The sequence below is a fragment of the Scylla paramamosain genome, chromosome 22, assembly GCF_035594125.1.
Source record: "Scylla paramamosain isolate STU-SP2022 chromosome 22, ASM3559412v1, whole genome shotgun sequence".
NCBI lineage: Eukaryota > Metazoa > Arthropoda > Malacostraca > Decapoda > Portunidae > Scylla > Scylla paramamosain.
In genome coordinates, this window is record NC_087172.1 from 4,511,531 (window position 1) to 4,527,500 (window position 15,970).

The 15,970-nt window shown below is 41.1% G+C and overlaps 1 long non-coding RNA gene across 1 annotated transcript in view; it reads right to left on the bottom strand.

Annotated features, from left to right (window-relative positions):
* Positions 1-15,970, bottom strand: part of LOC135111460 (uncharacterized) — a 111,429-nt gene that overhangs the window by 33,527 nt on the left and 61,932 nt on the right. The gene's annotated exons all lie outside the window — the stretch shown is intronic.

Genomic DNA, 15,970 nt, shown 5'->3' on the forward strand with positions numbered 1-15,970 from the left:
TCTCTCTCTCTCTCTCTCTCTCTCTCTCTCTCTCTCTCTCTCTCTCTCTCTCTCTCTCTCTCTCTCTCTCAAGAACCATAAGAACATCGAGGTAACAAACATAAAAAAAAAACAGTCGTAAGGAAAAGATGTCTAAATGTAGCGGCGTGTAAGAAGTAAACAAATGGTAAGCGGGGGCACGAGCTGGCAGACCCCTCCCTATCATTCTTGATCCGTAAGCTGTCTTACAACCACCTGAGCACATGAGAAGACAGAAAAAGTACTGAAGATCAAGACACGACAGAGACAGAGACATGTGGGTTATAAGAAAAGATGGAAAAAAAATATATGTAAACACGACTTATTGACTGAAGACCAATAAATGAGAGACACGTGAGTTGGAAGAGCATATAACGGAGGAAACATTTGACTGATTGACTGACTGATGATAAGAGCCCAGGAGTTCGTGGAAGCGGTGAATTAGACAAAGGATAGAGATTTAGGTATGATATTCAAATATATTTCCACTAATTAAGAGACCAAAACCTCTGACTGACTGCCTGAATGATTAACTGACTGACTGACTGACTGATCGACAGACTGAAGGAAGCCCAAGAAAGCGTGACAGCGGGAAACCAAAGAAATATAGAGACAGATATAAGAATTAAATATATATCCACTAATTGACAGACAAACAACTCTGACTGACTGCCTGACTGCCTGACTGACAAAGTGACGCGGTTCCAAGACAGCGTGAAAGCGGGAAACCAGACAAAGAAATATAGATACAGGTATAAGATCCAACTAAATTTTCACCAATCGAAAGACATTGACAGGAAAATTGGCACAGCAGGGGCGAGACACGTAAGGAGATTCAGATCCAGAGCTGACTCCGCCATCTGGAAAAGTACTGACACAGAGGGTTCCCCAAGGCAGGTGTCAGGTCTTACGAACAGCACTGACAGGATAACAAGAGAGAAGTGGACAAGAGGGAAGAGGGGAAGTAAAGGACATAAAACCCACACCCCTTCGTTTTCCTTTTCCCCTCTCTTCTTCCTTCTTTCCCTCCTCCCTCTTGCTTTCTCCTTTATTTCTCCTCTTTTTCCTTCCCTCTTCATCTTCCTTTTTTTTTCCAATTCTCTCACTCTTTCCCCTTTACTGCTTTTCTCATTCCCCTCTCATCTTCCTTCTTTCCCTCCTCCCTCTTGCTTTCTCCTTTATTTCTCCTCTTTTTCCTTCCCTCCTCATCTTCCTTCTTTTCCAATTCTCTCACTCTTTCTCCTTTACTGCTTTTCTTCTTCCTTTCTCTTTCACCTTCTTTCTTTCCCAATTATTTCATTCTTTCTCCTTTATTTCTTCTTTTTTCTTTCCCTTCTCATTTTCCTTCTCTTCCTATTCTCTCATCCTTTTCCTTTATTTATCCTCTTCTCTCTTTCTCTCTCATCTTCCTTTTCCTTTTCATCTTCCCTCTTTTTCTACTCCTTCTTTTCTTCTATATTCTCCTTTCCTTTATCTTATTCTCTCATCCTTTTTCCTTCTTCCCTCTCGTACTCTTTTTTCCCTATTCATTTATATTTATTTATTTGCCTTTTATCTTTTATCTATCGTATTCTTCCCCCTTTCACACTCTTTTTTTCCTCTCCCATTGAACTTCCTTTCGTCTTTTATTTTCTCACTCTCTTCACTTTTCCTTTTTTTTTTTATTTGTCATCACACCCTCTCTTCCCTCAGCCCTCCTCTCCTCTTCATTCCTTCATCCTTCATCCTCTCACTTTCCCCTCCTTTAATCCTCCTTCTTTCCACCACTTTCTTCCGACATGACACCCTTTCCTTCTATCCTCCCACTTCTATTTTCCCTTACACATTTTTTCCATCTCCCCTCAGACTAACACTTAAACTCGAGCACCCTTTTTTCTTAAACACTTCCCCCTTTCCCTTATCTACCTTCCCATCCCCTCCTTTCTCCCTCAGTGTCCTCAGCCACATTCCAGCGCTCGACGTACCAAGGAAAACTGCATCCGATGTCCTAGTCGCCCTAAAACAACTAACCAACAACAAATAACAATAACAAGAGAACGGGCGCCACTAATACCACATTCCGAAGGCGTCTGTGTGTGTGTGTGTGTGTGAGAGAGAGAGAGAGAGAGAGAGAGAGAGAGAGAGAGAGAGAGAGAGAGAGAGAGAGAGAGAGAGAGAGAGAGAGAGAGAGAGAGAGAGAGAGAGAGAGAGAGAGAGAGAGAGAGAGAGAGAGGAGACAGACAGACAGACAGACAGACAGACAGACAGACAGACAGACAGACAGACAGACAAACACACACACACAGATAAACGGACAGACAAACAGACAGACAGACAGACAGAGTGGAAAAACTGGATTGCTCGCGAACAGGAAGAGCAGAAAAAAATTAATAAAGAAAGATGTGCCTGGTAAAAGAAGTAAAAAATATGAATGGAATTGAAAGAGAATAAAAGAATGGAGGGAAAAAAATTGTGATACAGAAAAATAGGATCAGGAGGAGGAGGACGAGGAGCAACAGAAGTGAAACAAGCAGGAGAAACAGAAGGGAGAAAGGGAAAGACAAGGAGACAAAAAATACAGGAGAAAAAAAACAGTGAAGAGAAAAAGGGAAGGAAGGGAGGCGGAGCAATAAAACAAGAGAAGTAATATTCCTTGCCACATTTTTGCCTGATGTGTTTACATATCTTTATTAAGTTCTTAAAAATAATCTTTTCCTGAAGCAAATATTCCTTCCATTTCCTGAACAGTTTTCTTCCATTTAAGCAAGAATGCTGCGGGAGTCCCGGCTCGTGTCTCCATTAAAGACTCCTCCGCCCTCTCCAGCCGCGGCCGATATTGCAATATCATACCAAGGGCGAGAGAAACAGATAGAGAAAGGGAGACTCCGAGGGGAGGGAGAAAGGGAGGGAATACAGAGCGGTAGGGTGGGAAAGGAGAGAGGCGCGAGAAGACCCTATCTAGCCGAGGGAGAGGCATTGAGTAAGGCTTGACCGGGCTTTCCTTTTGTTTTATTCACAAGATTCATGTATCTGCCCTGCCCAGACAAGAGACCGTCGCTCTCCATACACCAAGAGTTGTTTCACCTCAAACAGTGGCGGGGCCTTGCGCGGTGATGCTTCTTAACCAAATGCCCACCAGTGGCAAGGACAAGGGGAGGCAGGTGTCGACGTAGAATTCGCACATACTCGTATGTATGCCTAAGCTGCAACTGACATGGACTTGAAGGAAACAATGAACAGATCTGTAGTGCCGCTATTGAAAGTTATTGCTGCTCTTGAGAATTATTTCAATAGCACATTGCGGAAATGAAGTTTCAAGACTCAGTGAGGACTGGGCGCGCTTGAACTAAGAGGATGTGCCTGAGAGGCGGCGAGAATCTTTGCCTTCATCTCGGTGAATGGCGAGGCAAAGAAAAGACAGTGATAATCCATGAGTCATGGCAAGTTTACTGAAGGAAACTCGCGACATCTTTGAGGAAATTCCTCGCATTTCACATGATATGAATAGTGCAGCCGCAAAAGTTGCAAATGAAAGAACTCAACTTCACCAGCTCGACCCACTTCCTGTGGATCGCAGGAATTGATTATCATACCAGACAGAATACACTGAAGGCGAGACTGTAATTTTTAAACAAAAGATGCACAAAAGATTAGAAATTAACGTGCAGAAACAGACAGGGAGCGGCAGGAGGAGAAGGAGGAGGAAGAAAAGAAGTGTTTGCAAATATACACCTTCGATATGGAATCTTTTTTGTCACTCTGCGTTACTCGTACTCGTACACAAGTCCCTTCTCCCTGACGTGCGGTGACGGCTCTTCTCTAGGAACGAAAAACTCGCCGCCATTACAAGCTGAAAGCCATATAGTCACAGCGGACACCACTCTTCGCACCTCTCTCACATCATCACTTCCGCATCTCTTTACAGAGATCAGAAGTCAGGCGTTTTGTGGCTTCCCTGCGAGAACTGTTTATTTCCTGAAGGGTTGGATGTCTATGAAAAGACGTGGAAAAGTTCAGGTTGGTATCATCAGCGTAGGAGTGGATAGAACAAGAAGTTTGGTTTAGAAGATCATTAATGAATAAGAAGAGAGTGGGTGACAGGACAGATATCAGAGGATTTAGAAGAAGAACAGTGACCGTCTACCACAGCAGCAATAGAACGGTCAGAAAGGAAACTTGAGATCAATTTACAGAGAAAAGGATAGAAGCCTTGGGAGGGTAGTTTAGAAATCAAAGCTTTGTCCCAGACTCTATTAAAAGCTTGTGATATGTCTAAGGCAACAGCAAAAGTTTCACCAAAATCCCTAAAAGGGGACGACCAAGACGCAGTAAGGAAAGCCAGAAGATCACCAGTAGAGAGGCCTCGACAGAACCCATACTGGCGATCAGATAGAAGGTTATGAAGTGATAAATGTTTAAGAATCTTCCTGTTGAGGACCGATTCAAAACTTTAGAGAGGCTGGAAATTAAAGTAATAAGATGGTAGTTTGAGGGATTAGAACGGTCATCCTTTTAAGGAACAGGCTAAAAGTAGGCAAACTTCCCGCAAGAAGGAACGGTAGATGTTGACAGACAGAGTTGGAAAAGTTCGACTAAACAAGGTACAAGCACGGAGGCACAGTTTCAGAGAACAATGGGAGCGACCCCATCAGGTTCTAAGCTTTCTGAGTGTTAAGGCTAGAGAGGGGATGGAAAACATCACTGTGAAAGATCTTAATGGGTAGCATGAAGTAGACAGAGGGTGGAGGAGACGGAGGAACAAGCCCTGAATCATCCAAAGTAGAGTTTTTTTTGCAAAGGTTTGAGTGAAGAGTTCAGCTTTAGAAATAGATGAGATGACAGTGGTGCCATCTGGTTGAAATAAGGGAAAGAAAGATGAAGAAGCAAAGTTATTGGAGATGTTTTTGACTAGGTGCCAGAAATTACAATGGGAGTTAGATCTTGAAAGATTTTGACACTCTATTAATAAAGAACACACACTTGTTTAGGTCATGCTGATACAGGTTAGTCCAGCTGGGCAAAGCATGTGTTAACTTGTGCTTTACAAGAAATGAACGGGTCAAACTTGACTATTTTTAAATTTTATAAGTATATGTACATGTATACACCTTAATTATCAATATATTATAGAACTAAATTTTTGATATGTAATATATTAAACAAATACATTTCGGTTTTTTTTTTTTTTTTACTGGGATTTTGGGGGTATTTTTTAGGTTTATCTATTTTTTATTTATTTATTTTATTTATTTTTTTTGGGGGGGGTGGATTTTTTAATGCCAACCCTGGTTTGATATGATCTTATAATTTTGATGCGACCTCATAACTTCAAGATAGAAATCACAAGGACTTCTTCACAAAGAGTATTTAAGAGTGTTGTCTGTGTGTGCATGAGAATATGGAGTTTTGCAAGTCAGATCTAAATAATTTCCTGTTAACGCTTGAGGATCAACAATTCCCGAGTGACGGAAACCATTCCTTTCTGCAACGCTGACCTGAATAATTGCAAAATATCTATAATTGTGCGTCACTCTAACTGTTTGGTGTTTGCTGCTGTCAATCTATGACGAGTTTCAGTTTCTATGTATGGAAATCCATTATGTAGATCACGTATTATTGCTATTTATTATTATTATTATCATCGTCATCGTCATCATCATCATCATTAATTATTATTGTTATTATTATTATTATTATTATTATCATTATTATTATTATTATTATTGTTATTATTTTCATATCCAATTTATTAACAAAATTACTATCACCAGTATCAGCAGAGCGTCACCTTGAATTCCCACACTGGCGGGTAAAAAGTCCATCACACTCACCACCAGGAGGGACACAGTGATGCTGCAGCGGCCGGCAATGCTGAGGTGAGCTTTGATGCGCATGGGACGTGAAAGTGAGATTATTGGATTACATGAAGGAATTAATTAAGATCATTGGCTTTTTCCCTTCAGATAAACGTAGGGGTGTGTGCTTACACGAGTCTTTTTTTTTTTTTTTCCTCTTTCTCTCTTTTTTTTATCGTTTGTATTTACTGAGGTGAAAAGATAAATAAATAGAAGTAAAACATATCGATCAGCTGTGCCGTGATCAAGGTCACGGGGGCAACAGCCACGCGTTGACACAAGCCGTGCACAAATTATAAGTCGAAGCTTTTTGTTAGATTTTTTTTTTTTTCACGTCCATCCTCTCATACAGAAACTGAACTAATGTTTTATGAAAAAAATAGCAAATATCATTTTGAAAAGTTTCCAGTAAAAAATAAAAAGTTGTCAGTGATTGTTACGAAGCAAAGCCTCTATATGCAATATTTTCCCCATCAAATGCCAATATTTAATTTTCCTCTGAAATAAAAATATTGTGAAACTCAGATTAATAAGCGATATGAAATTTTGTAGTGAATACACCAAAGCGATACCACGAGTCGTTTCCTTCCCGTAGATTGTCACCTTATTTAGAGCCCCAGCCTCGCACCATCTCAAGTGCCGCACCACCGTTTCCATTGCTATTGTTCAGACCTCTATCTTGTGAGTTTCACTTTCTCCCTGTGAACTCGATAGCATTAGTTTGAACATGTTCTCTCCAAAACTCTGGGCATTGATACAACAGCAGTTCGCCGAAACTCTTACGTAGCTACATTTCTTTACACTCTCTGGCAGCTGAAGACAACGAGGTCCAGATCCAAGAATTCCCCGTCTGGCCTCACCCACACCCTGCACGGTCACGGTCATCACAGTGTGTCAAGGAGTGCTGGTCAGCTGTGGAATAGTTTTCCTTCGTGGTTCGTTTCCTGATCTAGATTCTTCCCACAATTCCCGCAATATGATTTACTGGTGCACGGGAAAGAGAGGAAAGTTAGAAGAGAAGGATTAAAAACTGAGCAAAAGAGGGAGAAAGTATGGCCAAAATGTAATGAAAGGCTTATTGTCTGGAGGCGCATCTATCTGCATCATCATCTATCCGTGTTTGAGTTTTTTTTTTTTTTCTAGGAGGGGGGATAGTTCTAAGCGTTACGATAACAGATTGAAGTGGTGTTTCGAAAGCTGGGTTTGGATGCAACACGCACACAAAGACGAAATGGTATTGCATATCAGATATTGTGGAGACTGGCGAGCTTCACAATTCCTAAAATTAATTTTAATTACAGGTCAGATACCGGTAAGTGTGCAAATTGGTGTTTCAGCAACAGTTCGTGAATGTCCCTCTGATATCCCGAGGGAGGATACTGAAACGCAATGCAGAGAATTATTATATACCGTGAACGCTTCAGCGATTAAAAACCTGTGTCATAATCTGATCAAAGAACAGTTTCAACTGCACAGTTTCATCATTCACCACAGTCCAAAAAATACATATCATAAAAATTTCACGCATAAACACTTAAGAAATGTATACCCTTATGAATAAAAGCATTAATAAACTATGAAAATATATCTTTTAACTCCACCATCCCTAAAGGAAAAGAAACTAATAATACCACTTTTCTACGATTGGCGTCTTCTATGTCAATCTAAACCCACTTCCAACTTCCTGTCACTCAGCTTCGAGACAGACAAACTCACACATCTACACAGCAAGACAAGAACAGAGCTGAGCTGACTTCATGCATTTCACAGACAGCCCCTAAATTTGCACCAAGAGTAACAGGAGTGTGCAGGTCTGCTATATTCACCTCTTGATGTTCCTGCTTTCCTTAACCCAGTGTTGAAGGCGAGGAACTAAGACCCCCGAGAAGTTTTCAGCGAGCACAGGAAGCAACATGTGTAGGGGTGCGGCAGGTGGCCGGGCCAGAGGAGCGTCCACCTCACTAAGGGTGCGACGCGTTACTGTGTTGCCCATCCATCCCCGTCAGAAGGTGGACGGGATGACGTGCCGCTAAATGTGCAGCGATGATGTGTGTGTGTGTGTGTGTGTTGATGAATAATACTCTAATGACTATAATAATTGAGACATGATGGAAAGCACTGCACGTTTATGTGTGTGTGTGTGTGTGTGTGTGTGTGTGTGTGTGTGTGTGTGTGTGTGTGTGTGTGTGTGTGTGTGTGTGTGTGTGTGTGTGTGTGTGTGCGCGCGCGCGCGCGCCCACGCGTAGCTATACCAGGTGTAGTTGATGTAGTTTCCCTTTGCCTTTGCCATCCAACAAGCGACTAATTCACAGTTAAACATTCGGGAGTCACAGAATGCCATCGCAGATTCCCTTAATTCCGCACTTAATTGTTGGTCGGGAGCGGCGACGCGGAAATGTTTTGCTTCCAATTTGTCCTCAGTTACCAATGTCGGGAGCCAGTCACGTAAATGCAGTAGGAGAAAAGCAGTAGCTATACGGAACGGGATGCCTGCAGTGGAGAGCGCATGGGAGGGAGGGAACACCAGGACGAAATGAAACACCTGGAAGGAAAGAGGACGGTTCGAAATGGGAGTAACTGAGCTACAAGTGGAAAGGAATGAATACCTGAGGCAGCGGGAGAGGCGAATACTCAGAAGCAAGCATACGTAGAAAGAGCATAACAAAATCAGGACATGAGTCGCCTTAGTTTCCTACACATACAAACTGACACGCACGCTCGACTACAGAAGTGTGCTGCAGTCATTAAGAAAATTGCGTTGCATGAAAAAAAAAAAAAAAAAAGTAATATTCCATGAGGAAACGCAACGTGTAACCGGTACCATGCGACCATTAGTCACAGACACGAGCGATACTGTTGTCCAGCCCCTCAATGACATCAGTCTGCAAAGAGTGTTGGAGAAAAATCAACTCTCGCTCACAGAAACAGTAAGTAATGAGGCAAACAAATCTGAAGAGTAAAACAGAATGAAAAAAATAACCAAAAACTTCTTATTTTAGGATAGAAAGTGTAATTTGTCACAATCAACCTCGTCATGACCAATAGGTCTGCTGCTGCTTGTTTATGTTCCTATTTCTTTGTCTCTCTCGTGGTAGTGAGATGCCAAAGAGAAAGGTCATGAGGTTGAGAGGGACCAGAGACCATCAAGGAAATGGCAAACTCTGGTCTAAAAATACGAAAAAACATAAATGTTGAAGGTTCGCAAGAAGGCCAAGGAAAGGAGGCACCACATGACACGAACATTCGAGTGACCTCCACCATGATGTTCAAGGAAGAGCAAGATGAAGAGAGGGAGTTTCTAGAAAGTGGTGAGCAGAAGATTCGGAACGTGGGCGGCGTGAATACTACGATCACTGAGGCGACCCGCGGAAAGCAGAGACTGGGGGAGGATTTGGAGAAATGCGAGGTGTACGTTGTCACTAGGAGGAACAGTGGCCGAAGAAGCAGGAGCGAAATAAAAGTTGATCGCCGCAGAGTGAGCATCGGAATTCTACTGAAAGGAGACGAAGTGTACTGACACTAAATATTACATAAAAATTGCCTAAGAGGAAAAACAGCACTTTACTCCTGTTTGTTATGCCGTGACATTATGTTTATTGCATTGCAATTCCACATTATCTTTTTCACCTCTAAGCCATTATTTTAATATTATCATATAAATGTGTGTGTGTGTGTGTGTGTGTGTGTGTGTGTGTGTGTGTGTGTGTGTGTGTGTGTGTGTGTGTGTGTGTGTGTGTGTGTGTGTGTGTGTGTGTGTGTCATATGAAGCTCCTGAAGGAAGATTACCTATCCCGTGGCAAGACCTTCAAGTCAATGTTCTTGTGTTCGGCACCGAGGCCTTTAGGAGCCCACTTTACTTTCACTAATGCGTAGTTTTGCTCGTTCATATTCAGTTTTAGTATCTAAACACATTCAAACAAAGGACTTCGAAGTATACACCTGTTAACAGTATGCATGCGAGACCCGTATTGATGTTTTCTGCTAATAATACTTCAATTCTTTATCTTGTGGGGTAGTCTTAGTTATACGTGCCGCAGTCTTAGTTTTACGTTACAATGTGTTCGCTTATTCTTACACGTTTTGTTTTGCTGTGGCCTCGTCCTGTGGTCTTCAGTGCCTCTACCTTTCCTTTATATTTGCGTTCTTTTCTTCTCCGATCTCATAATGAAGTCTTGTACTGGCCATGGGCGAAAAATGAAAGTTCATGCATATTGAAAACTGGAACAAAAGCGACCGTAATTTGACGATAAAAGAAATATTGCCAGTGTAGTTAAAACATTTATTCAGAATATCAAAACTGCAACAAGTAACAACAATGCTAGCTAGCGGCAGAAAAGCAAAACTGATTCACAACACAGCTCGTTATTGACAAAAAATGCAAGTAATCACAGGACAGTAATTGGATTTGTGTTAATGGAGCAGATGGAGCAGACTGCCACGCGTGTTGGTGGGAGGACTCAAGGACAGGTGTACAGGTGAGCTAATTACGAACAGGTGAGGTCATCCTGAACCGTGTGTGTGTGTGTGTGTGTGTGTGTGTGTGTGTGTGTGTGTGTGTGTGTGTGTGTGTGTGTGTGTGTGTGTGTGTGTGTGTGTGTGTGTGTGTGTGTGTGTAATGCAAATTACACACACAAAATAAGGGATGGATAATTTGAGTAATTCAGTTGAAGAGGTGATAAAAGAGAAGACAACTTTTATACACGCAGGCGCACACACGCAATGCGATATAATGCCAGGCATAAAAACAATGATAAAGAGAATACGCATAAAGAGTTAAAACTTAAATCCAAAAAAGAAAATATAAATAAAACATGGAATCTAAAGCCAAAATGAAATAAAATAAAACATACAGATAGCACGAATAGGAAGGAAGAAAATACATATTAGGAAAAAAATCACGAAAAAAAAAATTATATATATATATATATATATATATATATATATATATATATATATATATATATATATATATATATATATATATATATATATATATATATATATATATATATATATATATATATATATATATATATATATATATATATATATATATATATATATTACAGGTGATAGAAAGGAGAGAAGGTTTATTCACGCCAATTCAGTTGCTGCCAACCCGCTTCCACATTGCCAATACTCAGCAAATACAGGAAACGTTTGCGAGTCACTCACTCTTTTAACCCTCAGATCCACCACCACCACCACCACCAGCCGTGAAATCGATGCCCCCGCAGTTTCAAGTCATTATTAGCAATGCGAATAGTTACAAAATCAAAGGAAAAGAGGACGCGGCTGAGTGTTCCTTTAATTAAGCGTCTTTTATGTGTGGAAATTAAGGCTTCCTTCTGATTTGATTTACTTGATTTTCATTATTTTAGTGGTATTAATGGTGGTACTAATTTCCGCTGTAGCTCTCTCTCTCTCTCTCTCTCTCTCTCTCTCTCTCTCTCTCTCTCTCTCTCTCTCTCTCTCTCTCTCTCTCTCTCTCTGATCATGCATCCGAGAGGGAGAGGAGAGGAGAGGAGAGGAGAGGAGAGGAGAGGAGAGGAGAGGAGAGGAGAGGAGAGGAGAGGAGAGGAGAGGAGAGGAGAGGAGAGGAGAGGAGAGGAGAGGAGAGGAGAGGAGAGGAGAGGAGAGGAGAGGAGAGGAGAGGAGAGGAGAGGAGAGGAGAGGAGAGGAGAGGAGAGGAGAGGAGAGGAGAGGAGAGGAGAGGAGAGGAGAGGAGAGGAGAGGAGAGAAGAGAAGAGAAGAGAGAGAAGAGAAGAGAAGAGAAGAGAAGAGAGGAGAGGAAAAGAGAAGAGAAGAGGAGAGAGAGAGAGAGAGAGAGAGAGAGAGAGAGAGAGAGAGAGAGAGAGAGAGAGAGAGAGAGAGAGAGAGAGAGAGAGAAGGAGGAGGATCTCTGTCTATATCGGCGCTCTCTTCACCAAACTGTTTATCCGAAGTCGCCCTAAGCTGGTCCCTAAGCGTGGGCCTCCAGCTCTTGCCTCGCTCCGCTACAGAACTCTGCGCCACCTCCACTGTACTTTGAGAGCAGTTACCTGAAGCGACGCAGCAAGTTAGGTGAATCAAAGCCGCACCTCTTCAGAAGTTTGTATAAATGAAAGGCAGGCATGACTGAGCGCTTGGGTTAATACAGTATACAATACGCTTAGGTATCTTACTTTGTCTTGTACTATAAACTGGAAGGTATAGACTGCACTACGAGTAAGTTATACGTGGCCTACTCAAAAATTTCAGTTACTGAGAGCTTTGTTAATACAATATACACTTAGCTAGCTCGCTTTGTCTCTCTTGTACTATAAAGTCGAAGGTAGAACTGACTGCACTGAGCTATACGTAAAGTCAGCACAAAAATTACAATAACTGAGCGTTTGGTTAATACAGTACACACTTAGCTGCCTTACTCTGCCATGTACTATAAACTGGAAAGTATGAAGTTCACTAAATTATACGTGAAGTCGAAACAAGAATTACAATTATTGAGCGCTTACTTAATAAAGTATACAGTTACTTAGCTCACTTTTTCTCTCTTGTACTATAAAATCGAAGGTATGAACTGCACTCAGCTACACTTAAAACAAGACTTAACATTTAAACTGGAGGAATAAACATGAGAAAGTGAGGAAATATGGAAACAGCGACTGACCAGCAGGCAATCCACGCAAGGCAGCTTCTGATCACTTAAATCTTGCCACCTGTCATCACCAGCCATAAATTAACATCCATCAAACCTCCGAACTGTACAACGAGTGTCCATTACCGCGCTCTGCCAAAGTTTGTTCCGCTCATCTACTTACATTCCTATTTGTGAACTCCGGAATTTTCAACTTGCCTTTTAGTACCTGGTAACTTCAGAGTCTGGTATCTATAGTGGGCTGTTTTTTTTTTTTTTTTTTTTTTTTTTAAGGTTTACTTTCTTAGTGCCTTTTTTCATTTATCTATTTTTATTTATTTATGTATTTTTTGTATGGTCATTTCTTCCAATAGTTCTTTTTAGTGGGCATTTCTTTCAAAAGTATTTCTTTTTCAGAAGTCATTTCTTCTTTTTTTCTAGTGGCCTTTTTCTCGGTGTTATTTTTTTCACCATTAATAGTGGCCATTTTTATCGTTTCTTTTCACCATTTAACTCTTGACCACAGCGCCTTAAAAATAAATAAACAAATATATACAAAAAATATAAATAACTACTTTTCTATTTTGTTTTAAAACTATTCTTACGAAACCTTACTTGTGTCCTAAATAGAGGAACCTTATTTTTGTCTCCTTTATTGAGCGCTTTAAGTCACAACACAAAAGTCAAGTCAAAAAAAGTAAAAAAAAAAAATCAAGTAAAAAAAAAAGTTCAAGTCACAACACAAAAGGCAAAGTGGAAAGTCTTAACAAGCATCTGCAGGAAAGAAAGAAAGACATAAAAAAAAAAAAAAAAAGAAAAAAGGAACAGATTTCGAATAGATTTTGCAGTTTACACCCAGTACAATGTTTGCAGGCGGCGGAAGAACAAGAAAAGGCATCTGAGAGTGGTTGATGATTAAAGAAAGAAGCGTCAAAAAAGGAATGAATTGGTTATTAACATGCAAACGTATACCCTTTTATAAGACCAGCATAAGAGCGAATTGCAGGCTGGGCGTCAACAAAGGATAAAAGCTATACATATTTTCAAGACTAGTGATATTAGCAATGTTCTTAACTTGGTACTGTTAGGATGGGAAGTGAAAATTGGCCGCTACCGTGTCATTAAGCAACTTATTCTGTAAAAAAGAAAAACAATTGAAAAGAAAGCTGAAAAGTGCGCATGAAAAGGACCAGAAAAGGATTATCAAAGGAAATAGGTGGATGAAAATACTAGCCAAAACGAAGCACGAAAGGAGAGAAAAGAAAAGGAATGAAAAGGAAAGAAAGACATAACTAAAGGAAAAACATAAAAGGACGAGAAAGTGATAAAGGACGAGAAAGTGATAAACTATATTAATGTGGTTTAAAAGACGAGATAAAAGATAAAAGAAATTAATGAAAGAAAAATGTAAAAAACAAAACGAAATGAGAGAGAGAGAGAGAGAGAGAGAGAGAGAGAGGAGAGAGAGAGAGAGAGAGAGAGAGAGAGAGAGAGAGAGAGAGAGAGAGAGAGAGAGAGAGAGAGAGAGAGAGAACAGAAGATGGGTAAACAATAGAAAAGAAGGCAAAAGCAGAGGAAAGGCAAACATATATGCACATATGGAAGAATGGGAAAGATAATGAAACGAAAAAATAAATGAAGAAATTTCTAAAGAATACGAAAAACAAAAAAATAAATAAAAATATATGATAAGAATATAAAGAGGATGCCAAATTATACCAAATAGATCACAGAAAAGACGGAGGAGGAGGAGGAGGAGGAGGAGGAGGAGGAGGAAGAATTATTGGTTAAATCTCTTTACTTACTTATCTATCTACTTATTTATTTATCTATCCATCTACTCATGTCCCTATCTATTTATCTATCCATTTATCTAACTACCTATCTATCTATCTATCTATCTATCAATATATCTTCCTAATACCTATGCACTCATTCATCAATCCATCTATCTATTTGTTTGTCTCTGTCTACCTATCTATCTACCCATCTATCAATCCATCCATCCATCTTTCCATCTATCTATCTATCTCCAGCAGCGTCAGAGGTAAAGATCAGCTTAAGGATTTAGCTTAAACAGTTCTGTCAAGAGAAGCTTTTCATTCTCTCTCTCTCTCTCTCTCTCTCTCTCTCTCTCTCTCTCTCTCTCTCTCTCTCTCTCTCTCTCTCTCTCTCTCTCTCTCTCTCTCTCTCTCTCTCTCCCTCAAGGGGCGCCAATAAAGAGGAGTAACAAAGTACCTCTGGAGATTAACAGTGCTGCATCGATCTTGGGCCGTGAGCCGAATTAGCTTCAGGGGGGAAAATAACGCGGAATGGCAATGAATTAAATGCCGATGAACGGATCCAGAGAGAGAGAGAGAGAGAGAGAGAGAGAGAGAGAGAGAGAGAGAGAGAAGGGAGTGAGGAGACAGTGACAGAAAAAGAACGACAGGCTGAAGATAAGAATATACACATAAACACACACAAACACACAAACAAACAAACAAATAAACACATGCACGTATACATATAAGCAAAGAGAAGTCCATATACATATTCATACATGAACACATACATACATACATACGTAAAACACGCATATACGAAGCTTCAATTAAGGAACAGGGAAGACGTGCGTATGAGAGACAAGCGGAGGCAGGAGAGGGGGAGGAGGCAGGAGTAACGGTGTCCCCGGCGCGGCAGGCAGGCAGGCAGGCAGGCAGGCAGGCATGGAGGAAATGAGAGGAGACAAATAGATCTTTCCCGGCTGATTGAATTCTCTCGAGTGCCCAAAAAGTCGCTCCACGGACTGAATGATCCTTGCTTGGCCCTTCTCTCTCTCTCTCTCTCTCTCTCTCTCTCTCTCTCTCTCTCTCTCTCTCTCTCTCTCTCTCTCTCTCTCTCTCTCTCTCTCTCTCTCTCATAGAGGGACACAGCAGGCAGGCTTTACACGGGAAGAGCGAAGCCACTTTCATATAAATGTGTTGCTAATATATGTCGGAAAGCGAGACAAAGACCTGAAAGAAAGGGATGAGAAGAGAGAGAGAGAGAGAGAGAGAGAGAGAGAGAGAGAGAGAGAGAGAGAGAGAGAGAGAGAGAGAGAGAGAGAATGTGGGAGGAGTGGTGCAGAGCCAGCGTCAGTCTCTCTCTCTGCCTCGCTCACTCCAGACCTTCGACGCTCCTCCTCCGGTGAGTTGCCTCCGCCGCTCGCTGACACGCGCCCCGATCCCCGCCCGCCCGACTTTCACTCTCGCCCTCACTTGTCTGGGGGGTTTGTAGCCACATCAACCGTGCTAGCAGTAATGGGAAGTGATAGCTGCTGTAGTAGTAGTTATTGTAGTGGTTGTAGTAGTTGTAGTAGAAGTAGTAGTAGTAGTAGTTTTTGTGGTAGTGGTCGTGATGGAAGTAGTAGTAGTAGTAGTAGTAGTAGTAGTAGTACTAGTAGTAGTAGTAGTAGTTGTTGTTGTTGTTGTTGATTGAAGTTATAGCAGGGGCGGCACCGGCAGCAGTAATAGTAGTAGTA